The sequence below is a fragment of the Ambystoma mexicanum genome, chromosome 1p, assembly GCF_040938575.1.
Source record: "Ambystoma mexicanum isolate Mex_15411 chromosome 1p, UKY_AmexF1_1, whole genome shotgun sequence".
NCBI classification, from domain to species: domain Eukaryota; kingdom Metazoa; phylum Chordata; class Amphibia; order Caudata; family Ambystomatidae; genus Ambystoma; species Ambystoma mexicanum.
In genome coordinates this window covers 616,858,710-616,872,719 of record NC_090921.1, presented here as the reverse complement: position 1 = coordinate 616,872,719, position 14,010 = coordinate 616,858,710, and the positions used below count along the sequence as shown (strand labels likewise).

Genomic DNA, 14,010 nt, shown 5'->3' with positions numbered 1-14,010 from the left:
TCACATTTGGGGGTAGGTGGGGCCACTTTGAGGGTCCTCCAATTACCATTTTTGCCGTCTTCCCTGGTTTAACTTTTTTGTGGCTAGAAGGAAGTCTACTGAATTCCCCTGGTCAAATCAACACTTTCAGCTAGAGTGCCTTGAGTAGCCCATTTGGCTACCAGGACAGAAGTGCTTTTTAGCACCCCATTTTGGTCCCAGGATTAATCTGTCACATTAGTGTGATGTGAAGTAATGGTGGAAGATGTAATTTAGTTTTTGCTTAATCTGGGGGTCTAGTCAGGTTTACTAAATTGGTAGCCCAAGGCAGTAGCCACTCTGATACTAATGTATTTAAGCCCTTTTGCCACAGCTACTTTATTGGCAAACTAATGTGCTCCTCTGGTGCCCCCTTTGCTGCACATGCGAGGTAGAACCTGCCTTGTTTTTACCCATAACCACAGTAGACTTGTTGGATTCAACACACGCCCTACAAACAAACATTTTGGGAACTTAGAAAAAGGAATCCCTGCAAATCACTGCCATTGGTTACCATGGATAGTTTGCATCTATTACGGCTGTTAAAATGATATTATAGGACCTGCATTGGGACAGGACTATTGTACATTTTGAAGTAATTATAGTATGCATGTTTGAGTCATTTGCACCCTTTAGGTAATGAGCGCTTGGTACTCATGTTTGGATTCTCCATATTCACGGGTATCTGAGGTAGTAAGAACACTTCACACATGCTGGGCAGTTTGATCCCCTGACAAAAAGCATGTATGACAATGCATTACTTACCATAAAAGCATTTCTGATGGTTGTATCTGCTTAGATTCACATGCTGTGCATAGGTCCGACATTCAGTGGTCACTGCGGAGTATTGCATTTTGTTTTTCGTAGTCCAAAAGGGACATCGACAAGGCGTGTCTGAAATACTATCCCTATAGTGACGTGCATTGTACCCACAATCCCTCACGCGTCGAGGTCCCTCTGTTTGTATTTTTCTGCCCCGAGGGAGCCTTCTAGACGTGAGCGAGTACAGAAAAGAGATAAAAGGAAGTCTATGTTCCTTCCATCCGAGCGGGGAGGAAGGGTGGGCGCATGTGAATCTAAGCAGATACAACCATCAGAAATGCTTTTACGGTAAGTAATGCATTGTCTTCTGATGTTTGTTAATCTGCTTAGAATCACATGCTGTGCATAGACTAGCGAGCAGTACCCGGAGTTGGCGGTGGGTTATGAGAAGGAACAGTAGAGAAAAGATGTCTTAATACTGCCTGTCCCACCTGGGAGTCAGATCTCGAGTGTGCATCTAGACAGTGTTTTGTAAAGGTGTGCACAGAACTCCAGGTAGCCGCTTTGCAGATGGACTCAAGGGGAACATTTGCAATGAATGCTATGGACGCCCCCGTGCCTCGAGTAGTGTGCTCTTGGCTTAAAGGGCAGTTCTCTCTTAGCAAGAGTATAGCAGAGAGTGATGCATTGAACAATCCATCTAGAAATAGTGGACTTTGAAACTGCATCCCCTTCTCTTCCTGCTGCCACCGAGACGAAGAACTGATTAGTCTTCCTCAGTGGTCTGGTTCTTTCCATGTAGAACATGGCCGCTCTGCGCACATCTAGTGTGTGCAGAGTTTTTTCTCCTAAGTTGGAAGGATTTTGAAAGAACGTTGGCAGTTCTAGACTGGTTTACGTGGAATTTCGAGATGAATTTCGGAGCAAACCTTGGGTGCGTGCGTAGAACCACCTTATCTCTGAACTGTAACGAAGGGGTCTAGAACAGAAAGAGCCTGTAGTTCACTTCCTCTCCTGATGGAGGTGATAGCTATTAGAAAAGCAGTCTTAAGAGTGAGGTGTTTAAGAGATGCTTTGTGCATGGGTTCGAATGGTGAGCCCATGAGTCTGGTAAGTACCACGTTAAGGTCCCATCCGGGAGCTGGGTTAACTATCAGGGGGTGTATTCTCTTTACTCCCTCCATGAAGGCCTTTATAACAGGGATCTTCCACCACGACACTGAGTTGGGAAGTGGTGTATGCAGAAAGTGCCGCTAGGTGGACTTTAATGGAATTGAACACTAGACCTGAATCCAATAAGTGGGTCAGGTATAGAACAATATGTGTGGGAGAGCAGTCAATCGGGTTGATGTTTTTTCCCCTGCACCAGATGACAAATCTCTTCCACTTGCTAGAATAGCAGTGGCGAGCGTTAGGTTTTCTGGCTTCCCTGAGGATGTCCATGCATCTCTGCGGGAGCTGTAGATCTCCGAATTCTATGATCTCAGGAGCCAAGCTGCTAAGTTCATGTTCTGGGGGCATGGATGCAGAGTCCTGCCCTTGTCTTGTGACAGCATGTTGTAAGGGCAGGGGCGTTTCACTGGGGGAGATAGAGGCATCTCCATCAAGTGAGCGAACCATGGCTGTCGGGCCCACATTGGGGCCACCAGTATCATGGTCACTTGTTCCTGGTGCATCTTGTGCACCACCTTGTTCAGAAGGGGAGTCGGGGGGGAAAAGCGTAAACAAATTTCCCTGACCATTGCATCGACAGACCGTTCCCCTTGGATTGGTTCTGGGGGTACCTGGAGGCGTAACTTTGGCATTGTGAGTTCTCCAGGGTTGCGAACAGGTCTATTTCTGGGAATCCCCATTGTGTGAAGACGTCGAAGACGATGTCTTTGTGCAGTCGCCATTCGTACTCTTCGGGCAGGGGGAAATCTCTGCTGAGTTTGTCTGCCAGCAGATTGAGTTCCCCTGGTACATGTTGTGACAGTAGGAACATGTTTTGTTTGAGAGCCCACTTCCATATATTTTGGGCCAGTTTGGACAGTCCTGGAGAGTGGGTGGCCCCCTGCTTGTTGATGTAGTACATGGCTGTGGTGCTGTCTGCAAGGACCAACACAGTCTTGCATTGTAGGTGTTCCTGGAAGGCTTTTAGCGCCTTGAACACAGCTAGTAGCTCCAGTAGATTTATGTGTTTGGATGCTACGTTCGGAGTCCACACTCCGTGAGCAGTCTGATGGGATAGGTGAGCCCCCCATCCTGTGAGGGATGCGTCTGTGGTTAGAGTGGCTTCCGCCGCGGGTGTGGCAAAGGGTTTCCCTCTTTCCAGGTTTTCCTTTGTCCACCACCGTAGCGAGAGAACCAAGGCCTGCGAGACCACCACTAGATCATCCCATAGTCCGCTAGCCTGACACCACTGGCTGTTGAGCCACTCTTGCATAGGGCGCAGGCGCGCGCGAGGTACCAAATAAATACACAACGCCATCATGCCTAGCAAGCGCATTGCTTTGCGTACCGTCACCTCTCGACCGGTCACATATTGAGGGATCTGAAACAGCATGTTTTGGACCCTCTCGTTGGAGGGGAAGACGAGGCCGTCCTTTGTTTGAATTAGAGCCCCTAGGAATTGTTTGATTTGGCTGGGGTCTAGGCTGGACTTCTTTTCGTTGATGGAGAAGCCCAACTGGAACAAAAGATCTACAGTCTTTTGGGTATTGGAGAAGCATGTTTCGTAAGAATCTCCTGTTATGAGCCAGTCGTCGAGATAAGGGTAAACTGGGATGGACAACCTGCGCAGGTGGGCCGCTGCCACTGCCAGTACCTTCGTGAATACCCTTGGTGCCGATGCTATGCCGAAGGGTAGCACTCTGAACTGGTAGTGTTTGCCCTCTATCATGAACCTGAGGTATCTTCTGTGCACTGGCAACATTAAAATATGAAAGTATGCATCTTTCATGTCCAATGTTGTCATGTAATCTCCCTGTGATAGCAGTGGGATCACTTCCTGTAAGGTCACCATACGAAACTTCTGGGGTTTGATAAACTTGTTCGCTGGGCGCAGATCTAATACAGGGCGCATGGTTAGATCCTTTTTGGGTACAAGGAAGTACACTGAATAAATACCTTCCGTTACCTGAGATAGAGGCACGACCTCTATGGCTCCTTTTTCCAGCAGTTGTTGTACTTCTTGGAGAAGGATGGCAAGGTGTTGGTGTCATGCGTCGTCCCCTCGGGGGTCTGAATGTTGGGGAACCGTTGAATTCGATGCAGTATCCGTGGGCTACGGTGGAAAGTACCCAGCGGTCTGACGTTATTCCCTCCCATGCTGGAAGAAAGGATGTTATCCGGCCCCCGACCGGTGTTGCATGGGAGGGGACGCGAATCTTCGCGTCACTTGGTGTTATTGGGGGCTTGGGAGCCTCTGGGGGTGGACCCCCGACCTCTCCCTTTGCCACGGCGATGGCCTCTTGGGCTGTACTGCCCACTATTGGTCTGGTAATTGGTGGCAGGGTACTGTTGCTGCTGATTCTGCTGTTGGCGTTGACCACGAAAAAAGCGTTTGTTGCCGTAGCCGCGTCTGGTAGTGGGCTTAGAGATCTGGTCAAGAGTTTTGATAGTATCGAACTCTTTTTTAGCCATCTCCAGAGCCTCATCCACCGCTTTCCCGAAGAGGTTTGAGTCTTCAACAGGTTTATTTATTAAAGACGCCTGTGTCTCCGGTTTGAACCCTGAGTTGCGCAGCCATACATGTCGTTTTAGGATTATTCCCTGAACCAGGGAACGTCCCGCTGTCTCTGCAGCATCCAGAGTTCTCTTTACAATACTCTGGTTGACCTGGGTTCCTTCGCCAATAGTTGATAGCAGGCGTGTACGTAGTGGTTCCGGCGCTTCTTCGGCGTCTTTGCGCAGTTTGGCCCACTGCGCGTCTGCATAGCTAGCTAGCAAAGAATTGTTGTTCGCAATTCTTGCCGAAAAGGCAGCAGAGGATGTGACTCTCTTTGCAAGGGCATATAACCTCTTGCCCTCCTTGTCAGGTGGTGCCTCGCTGGTGGACAGCGGCACCCCTGCCCTCTTCCTTGTATTAGTTACTACAAGGGAATCCGGAATGGAATGTCCCCTGATGTACAGCGGGTCTGAGGGTGAAGGAGTGAAAAGTTTTTCAATTCTTGGATTAACTCCTCTGATTAGTGCGGGTGTGGATAGCAAAGGGATGATTCTTCTCTTCACTGAAGCGAGGAGGGGAATGGTCTGGCTGACCGCGGGTTTCTCCTTAATTACTCTTTCCACAAAGTCTATTTCAGGCGAGATCTCCCCAGTGTCCAGTTCGAAATGTGCTGCTGCTCTGCGCAACAGGGCATCGAATGTGGGCTGATCGTCAATGGGAGACGTGTTTCTAACAGGTGAATTGTCAGGAGGATTTAGGTTCAGGACATCAGTGTCCGAATATACTGATGGGGATTGCGAGGGATGAGAAGGTCCTCCCTTCTGGATTTTCTCCGAAGCCTTCTCCTACCATGTCTGGGCTGTCTTCCAGACCTTCCTCCTGGTTCTGTCCCTCTTCATCGTCCACAAATTCATCCTCCTCCTCCAAGTATTGTTCCTCACCAGTGAGGTCATACACATTATGGAAATCTGAGGCTGTGTCCTGCTGGGGATTGAATAGTCTCGGATATTTGGCCCTGGGGTCTTCCTGATGCCCTTCTCTTGTTCTCTTGGGAGTAGGAGGGTTCTGGGTCTTCATAAACCTCTCCATGCAGAGATGGAGCCTTTCCATGGTTTCATGGGGTACCCCTGAGCGGTCTAGCGGGGGAAAATTAGTGTCATCTAGCTGAAAACGGCTCGACCTCTCCCATAACGTCGAGGAAAGTGTCCCGTCGCCTTCCGGTGTGCTGGGATTCCCCCCGACTGAAGGGGGTAGTCCCTGTCTTTCTTCTGGCTTTTTCGGCGTGTCTTTCGACCTTTGCGTAGCGCTCGATGTGTCTTTCGGCGTACGCTTCTGGGCGTCGGCTACAACGATCCTCGCCAAGCTCTCTGCGACTCGTTTGTCAGCGGAGGGCTGTGGTTTCGACGTTACGGGCGTCGATCGTTCTACGGCGGCGTGCGCTCTCTGCTGGTGCGCTCCGGCCGATGGTTTGGGGGCGGCGCCCTTATTTGCCGAAAGCCCAGTCGCTGGTCGCGGCTGCGAGAGGGGCTTCGAAACTGAACGGTCCGAGGAGGCCGCCGGTGGAACCTGCGCCTCCTTGGGCGCTGATGGTTTCTTCGACGAAGAAGAGCCATGGGTTGTGTGCTTATGTGTGGTATCGTGTGCGTCAGTGTCGCCGGGGTGTTCATCCCCATAAGCAGGGCGTGAGCCGAGCCCGTCGGGGCCGGGGACAGACGACGAAGAGCGCAAACGCTCTTTAGAGGGGTCTACGACTTCCGTAGCGGAGGTCGTGTTATCACGTTCCTCGTCACTGTTGGTGGTAGCAGCGGCGGGTGAAGAATCGACCTTCGACATAGCGTAGGCCGCCCACCTCTTGACCCTACGGTCTTTTAGAGTCTTTGGCTTAAGAAGCCGACAAGCCGTGCAACCCTCCTCTTTGTGATCGAGGGGCAAGCAGCGGTTACACCGTGAATGCTTGTCCTTCCAAGTAAACTTGCCCTTGCAAAGCGGGCAAAACCTAAAGGGTGTCCTCTCCATAGCCGAGGCAATAAATTGTGATAACGACCCCAAGGGAAAGGAAGGGGAAAAGGAAAGGCATTCTCAGAAAAGAACCAGAGATGTCCCACGACACAACTCTGCCAACTGTTTTTAGCCTGCGAGGCCAGGCCACGTGTTCGGCAACGCCGAAGGATCTCCTCAACTCGTCCCCTCCGTCGAAGATCTTGCTCGGCGGAGACAGCTTCACAACTGCGTCGAGGGAGGGATCGATGTGTTATATATTAAATAGGAAAACGACCAAAGGTCGAGGAGATGAAATCTGCAATGTCTCTCGAGGAGCTCCGCGTAAAGGTGACCAGTAGCTGGGCGGAAAAAAAACAATCTGAGGGACCTCGACGCGTGAGGGATTGTGGGTACAAGGCACGTCACTATAGGGATAGTATTTCAGACACGCCTTGTCGACGTCCCTTTTCGACTACGAAAAACAAAATGCAATACTCCGCAGTGACCACTGGATGTCGGACCTATGCACAGCATGTGATTCTAAGCAGATTAACAAACATCAGAAACTAACTAACTCTGCTGTGTATACTAACTCTGCTGTGTATACTAACTCTGCTGTGTATTCTTCCACCAGGTAGTTACTCAATGTAGTGTAAGGCTCTGTGGTACGGGTCCTCAGGCAGGCTTTTACAAATTCTCAACAATCCCACTAGATCAGAGTTCTTACATAAGAACTGATTTACCAGTACGGTCGGTAAAATGAAGTTACCAAAAGCAAAATTCATATTTGGTCCAATGCCGACACCCCAAAGGAAGCCATGCAGTCAAAAAACATTTAACTGCAGTTTATTTGTAGTGTCAATTAAAAGTTTCAAATAGGTATAGTACATGCAGATTATACTGGTCCTTCACAAAAGCTCTGCGCTAGTGCGAGTGGGCTAGTACATTTGACGTGCACAGCTTAGGCACAACTCCCTGACTCAAGTATTACTAGTGAACTTAAGCCCAGTCTCTCCAAATGGTAGCAGTGCCAGCGGCACAGGTCTAGCACAATGGAGTAGATGCCAAATAAGAGAAGGCACACACAATTACTATAAATATGTATAGAAAGGAAAGTCAAAGAATGCTTCGTTGTAAAAGGATCACAATGTAGTTGGGGATCATTTTTGCGAGCTCTTTAGAGGAAAAATCCTTACTGAAAGAAGGACCAAGTTACTTACCTGCAACTTGTTGTCCAGCATGGATTCACATGCTCATGAATATTCCCGGTCCGGCCGGGAATACTGTTAAAAAGAAGTTTCACTTTCACACAAGCCAATCACTGTACTCTGGGTTATACTGCCCCCAGCCAATGACTGCCCTCTCCCCAAGCCCCTCTGGCAGCCATGTTCAGATTTGGTAAGCATGTACAGTGGCAGTATGACCAAGAAGAGCTGCAGAAGGGTAGGATGGAGGGTTTGCATGAGTATCCATGCAAGACCTACACTGGAGGATAGTAACGTGTCCCCTCTCCAGCATTGGGTCTGGCATTGATTCACATGCTCATGAATGCCATACAACATTAAACATGGGAGATGGCAAGACCCTGGACTCTCTGGAATCCCAGTCTGCAGTAGAACCCCGTGAAGATGTTTGTGTATAGCTCCACACATTAGCCCTGCAGATGTCCAGCAGGGGCACACCAGACCGGAACGCCATTGTCGCAGCGATTGCTCTGGCGGAAAGTGCTCTCTAATGGCCGGGCAGAGGTTGGCCAACCATTGACTGATACGGAGAGCCACCTGCAGATTGAAGCCTTGGACAAGGCCTTCCCATGGTTCAAAGGACCAAATTTCAAACAGTTGAAATGTCTTCTGAAAACTCTTCGTGCACACCACAAGCAATGTCCAGCTAGTGCAAGGCCCTTTCAGCCGGTGACTAAAGCTTCGGAAAAAACACACATGCAACACCAAAGGCTTGAGGTGGAATTCCGACAAACTTTGGCATGAAGGAGCACCAGCATAGTCATGGAAAGTAATAGGCTGTTTGTTGGCAGGATGGGACTGGACCTCACCCACCCTCCTGGCAGAGGTGATGGCCACAAGGAAAGCTTTTTACACAAGAGAAACGAGAAGTGCCTGATGCCTAAGCTCGAAGGGGGTTGCCACGAGCCTAGTGAGCACCACGTTGAGTTCCATGACGGGGCAGGAGCCTTCACCGGCAGGAAAGAGCGAAAGAAACAAGTTACTTACCTGTAACTGTTCTCCAGCATGGGTCTGGCATGGATTCACAGTCTGGCTGGGAATCCTTGGTAAAGAAAAAAAGTTTCATTTCTGAACTGTCTCCTAACAACCAATCACTGAGCTCTGGGTCATACTGCCCCCAGTCAATGACTGCCCACTACCCAAAACCCTCCTTTGGCAGCCATATATAGATTTGGAAGCACGTAAAGTGGCAGTAGGACTAAGAAGAGCCGTAGAGGGGTAGCACATGAATTCATGCTGGAGAACAGGTAAATAAGTTGTTTTTCAGTATGGGGTCTGGCATGGATTCACATGCCCAACCACAGGAGGTGGCAAGGCTCAAAATGAGCATCTCCTACACCCTCACCAGGCTCACCTTCAAGCGAACAGGTTGCACAGCACAGTCACCTCAATGTAGCAGCCCTGCAGAGGTCAGCAGGGGCACACCAGACAGGAACGCTGAGAGCCACCTGGAAATGGAAGCCTTGGAGAGGGCCTTCCCATGGTTCACAGGACCAAAGTTCACAAAGAGCTGAGAGGTTCTCTCGAAACTTTTGTGCGGGCCACATAAAACTTCAGCGCTCTAGCCACATCCAGCGAGTGCAAAGTCCTTTCAGCCGGTGACAAAGGCGTCAGAAAAAACACAGGTAACACCAAGGGCTCGTTTCGATGAGTGACGGTACCTCGGGCATGAAGGAGGGTTGCGTTCGCAGCACCACCCTTGTCTCGTGGAAAGTCAACTAAGGTGGTTTACAGGAGAGGCGCCTGGAAATGCACACCTCCGGTCAGATGAGCGCGCACACCCCACCATCTCATCACCCAACTGACCCTCGTCGAGAGCGATCTTGTCCTGGAAGCTGCGACACTTTAATCCAACGGGCGTCTAGGAACCCCTGCAGTGGCTGCATCTGTAGCCTGAAGAGTCGCAGAGACTTTATGGCCCTCATTGTGGCGATCTTCAGAGCGAACAGCCGTTGCACCTTGCCCAGGAGGAGAGTGTGGCGGCCATCCAACAGTGACGCCAGCTATTACACTGTTGAACCGGGATCCCAGGAACAGCACTCCCTCCGATGGAGTCAATCAGTACTTTGCATAATTCAGAGAACCCCAGATCCATCAATAGACGGACAGTCCTCGACTTGTGGTAGACGGCAATGCTCCTTGAGCTGGCCTGGATGAGCCAGTCCAACTAAGGGTAGACGTGGATCCCTTGCAGTCGCAGATGTGCGCCACCGGCACCAGGCACTTTAAGACCCTTGGCGCCAACTTCAATCTGAAGGGAAGGGCCCTGAATTGGTAATGCTTCCCCTGGACGACAAAGTGCAGAAACTTGCAGTGTCCCTTGTGACTTGGGATGTGGAAGTACGCATCCTCTAGGGCCAACGACAACAAAGTTTCCCTCTTCCAGCTGTCCAAGCATGCGTTGAGTGACGATTCGGAACTGTCGTCTGAGGTCGAGAATGGGCCTCCAGCCCACTATCTTCTTGCTCACGAGGAAGTACCTTGAGTACACTACAGAGCTGCAGGGACGAGCTCCATAGCCCCTTTCTTTAGAATGGCCTGAACCTCCAGCAGCAGCTGGGGAGGTAGGTTTCCTGACAGGCCACTGATGGTATTTGGGGACACTTCTGTTGAAACACCAGGGTGTGTGTGGGTGCGATCGTCTAGCACCTAATAGTTAGCAGAGATGGTCTTCCACATGCCGACATTCACCAGCCAGCCTTCCACCGGGGTGCACGGGTGTGGGCCCAACATCATGGCCTGTTCATTCTTGCTTGGATGTCGACGTCCTCCGAAAGCGTTGGTCTTGGTCTCCTAGGCCGACGAGCAGGAGGGTACGAAGAGGAACTCCTGCTGTAACCCTTGGAAGAACAGGGAGACCTGCCTCCTGGGGATCAAAAGGACAGCCATCGCTGCTGTAGCGTGCCCAGGGCACGTGCCGTCTCCACCTTGATGGCCTGTAGAGACTAATCTACAGCCCCCCCCGAAGTGATTGTCAAAGGAGATGTCCAAAACCCCCGTCTGAACATCCTGTCGAAAGTTGGTGGCTTTGGGCCAGCCACGACGAAGGCAAATGCTGTTGCCCATCTGGCGGAATCCTGTGTCGGCGATATCTGGCCACCGTGATGGCATGGTCCGATGCCACCTCGCCTTCTTGCAGTATCTCCAGGGCCTCCGACCTCTTGTCTGGGAGGAAGTCCAGAAGGGGAGCGAGCTTGAACCACAGCTCCCGGTCGTATCGTGCCACGATAGAGGGCGTTGGCGGCCTTGATGGTCGTCACTGCAGAGTAGATAACACGTCGTCCCATAGCATCCAACTTCTTTCCATCGCTGTCTGGAGGGGTGGTTGCAGAGACCAGTGGTGACAGTTGGGCATGCGAGCACTTGTGCACAGAGTCTGACACCCTGTATTTCTTCTGAGAAAAGCCTTCGTCACAAATGTCATCCAGGAGTGGGACTGAAAGGATGGTCTATCTTCACCCCTCGGCGCTGGTACAAGAAGTCGTCCTCCAGCACGAGCTGGAAGAGCTCCGAAGCTCTGGAGATGATTGCATGTAACATGCCTACCTCGCCCGGCAGGGAGGATCTGGACAGCAGCGACCGGATGTCCCCTATCCCACTGTCTGTGCCCGTCATGCCAGGATCTGTCATCCCTTGGGAGAGGAGAGGGCAGCAAAGGGTGGCAAGGAGGCAGTGGGTGCCGCAGGCAGGGCCATCGACGGAACCAGCATCATCCTCTGCATCTCGGATACCAGAGTATGTCGAGTAGAGTAATGTCCAGAGGTCTCTAGGGGGCTGCTGAGGCAGAGGTGGAATAGGAAGCTGGGGCGCAGTAAGAGAGCCCTCGCCGCCCTCCGTCACCTTCGATGGTGTCATCTTCATCGCCCTCACCTCATCGTAGGGCGTGACCCCGACGTTTCCCTTGTCGCCTTCATCCTGGATGGTCTGAAGGTAACTAGCTCCTCAGAGGAGATATCTGTGCCCTGGAGGACCTCCGTGCCCCCCCCCCACCTTTCTTCGCATCGAGGTGGAAGACGGAGCCTCAACCGAGTGTACCTGGGCCTTGACGGTCAGGACCGGACCCATGTCCTGCTTGGGTGGGGAGTGGGGGGGTGGAGCAGGCTGGCTTTGGACTTCTCCTAGGTCGTTTCCGGGGCCACCTTGAGTTTGCCCGGATGGTCTGACTTCCTCTTGGACGAAGATCCTAAGCGTTGACTGAAGTCGCTGGAGACTGACACGCCCTGGCCGCAGGAGCTCCTGGTTCTTAGCCTTTTGTTGGACCCCTGCAGGAGGGGCGCCCTCAAAGGACTTGGAAGCCTGCTCAGCATTCCTGGATCCAGGGGAGGCATACTCCTGGGACCCACCCAGTGCAGAGGCCTTGGCCTGTAGCCACTTCAGCCGGCTACGCCAATCCTTCATTGTGAGAGTCGAGAATTCACGGCAAAATCCACAATCTTCATTCTTGTGCGTCGGGTACGGGCAGTAAAGGCACAGGGAACATTTATCATCCCTATAAACGTTCCGCAGTCAGTACAAAGCTTGAAAAGGTGGGTGAATCCTTCTCATCCACCATGCTCCACGCAGTGTAGGCCTTGAAGAATCTTCTGGAATCCCCCATGAAGAAACTCGAAATTCGCACTTGAGGGGTGTAGAATAATCAAAAAACTGATTAGTCAGAAGGTTGATCGATGGCGCACAGGTGCTCGATTGCCCAAAAAATAGAGTAAAAGTCTTCCAAAAACCAAAAAACACTGTAAAAGCTCGAGAGCCAAGCACGGGGACCCTCACCACGAACGTGCTGTAAAAATCTGAAGATGACTGCCAGAGGAGAAGCTTAGGTAGAGGGCAGTATGACCCAGAGCACAGTGACTGGTTGTTAGGAGAAAGTTCAGAAATAAAAGATTTGTCTTCTTTTACAGACGATTCCCAGTCTGACTGGGAATATTCACGAGCATGTGAATCCATGCCAGACCCCATGTTGGAGAACACTAACAAATTATTGAATATTTCTGTAGATTCCCGTCTTGGAATTATTGGAGATCAATTGCCAAAGTAAGGAACAAGGTGAATCCCTAGTTTCTCAACACTGGCTGGCACTACCGCCAACAGCGTGGTGAAGACCCTCATGGCGGAGGTAAACCCGAAAAGGGTAATTGGTGTTCTCTATAACAAACCTCAGGCACTTCGTGTGCTTGGATGGATCAGCACATGGAAGTAAGCGACACTAACCAACCCTGAATTTCTAGGGCCTGCAGGATCTGCCAGTGTGTTACAGTCTTGAACTTGTTCTTCCCTTGAAGCGCCCTCATGGGTCACTGATCTCAGTCCTTTGGGACCAAAAAATAGTGAGTACAACCCCATTAGTTTCCTTGTAGAGGAAACCTCTGAGGAGCAGTGCTGTGGAGCAGGTGATCTGGGCGGAGGTGGTAAGGCTCAGGAGGGTGCTTCAAAAAAGGGATGCAGTAAGCCCGAGACTACCTGAAACACATCTAAAGTAATGCGCACAATTATTGCAAATGGTGTGACAGACGCCCCCCCCCCAGTGTACCATGGCGGAAGACTAACAAGGTTTTGCAACAGAGGATGCACTGCAACCTCTGGAAGTTCAAGGGAATAGTCTGACCTTGGTGGGCAGCGGATTGCTTGCCTTGGTCCACAATAGTAACAAATTGTTTTGCCCTTCCAACGGGTTGGATGTTGTGCAGGTTGCTTATTGCCTACCGTAAAGACTTTTCCGCAGCCTTGGAAGCCTGTAATTTTTCAAGGGCCAAAAAGGTGTGTACCATCAAAAAGGCATGTCAAGCAGTTTTGCTTGGATGCAGATTGTGAGCCAAGCAAATATTTGCACAACTTAACTCGTTATAGATCTTCTGACAGTTAGTCATGTCCCATTTGAAGGGACTGGCACATGGCTTCTTTTCCATCTTCCACAATGTAAAGGAAGCCTTTTCTCATTTCCCCTTCAGGGGTGTTCTCTACCGCTTGAGCCATTACAGACCATAAATTAGCGTGTGCTCACACAGCCTTTAGCGCCATGACGCCAGAGGCAAAAACCTTTTTAGCCAGGGAGTCATAACATTGGTCATTCCTGTTGGGGGTGGGGTGAGAAGAGGGATAGCGTCATCTTTGTTGCAAAGAGTTGCAGCCGGTACTACCAGACTCATGCTGGTGGTCTGTAAGGAATTCTGTATAAAACAAGGCTGGTCTGCATTTCTTATTAAATCTGTGGCCAACTGTCCCAGAGGAGGAAGACTTCCATAGCTCAATGAGGGGATTTTTGATGGCATTGTGCAAGGGAAGGACAGTTGTGCCCTTGCCTAGAAGGTCTGTCAATTCACATTCAGAGAGGTCACTGGCTGGGGAGTTCCAATTGAAGGC

At 50.7% G+C, this 14,010-nt stretch overlaps 1 protein-coding gene across 4 annotated transcripts in view; it reads right to left on the bottom strand.

The window, feature by feature from the left end:
• LMNB2 (lamin B2) overlaps positions 1-14,010 on the bottom strand; it is a 162,025-nt gene that overhangs the window by 48,928 nt on the left and 99,087 nt on the right. The window lies entirely within an intron of this gene.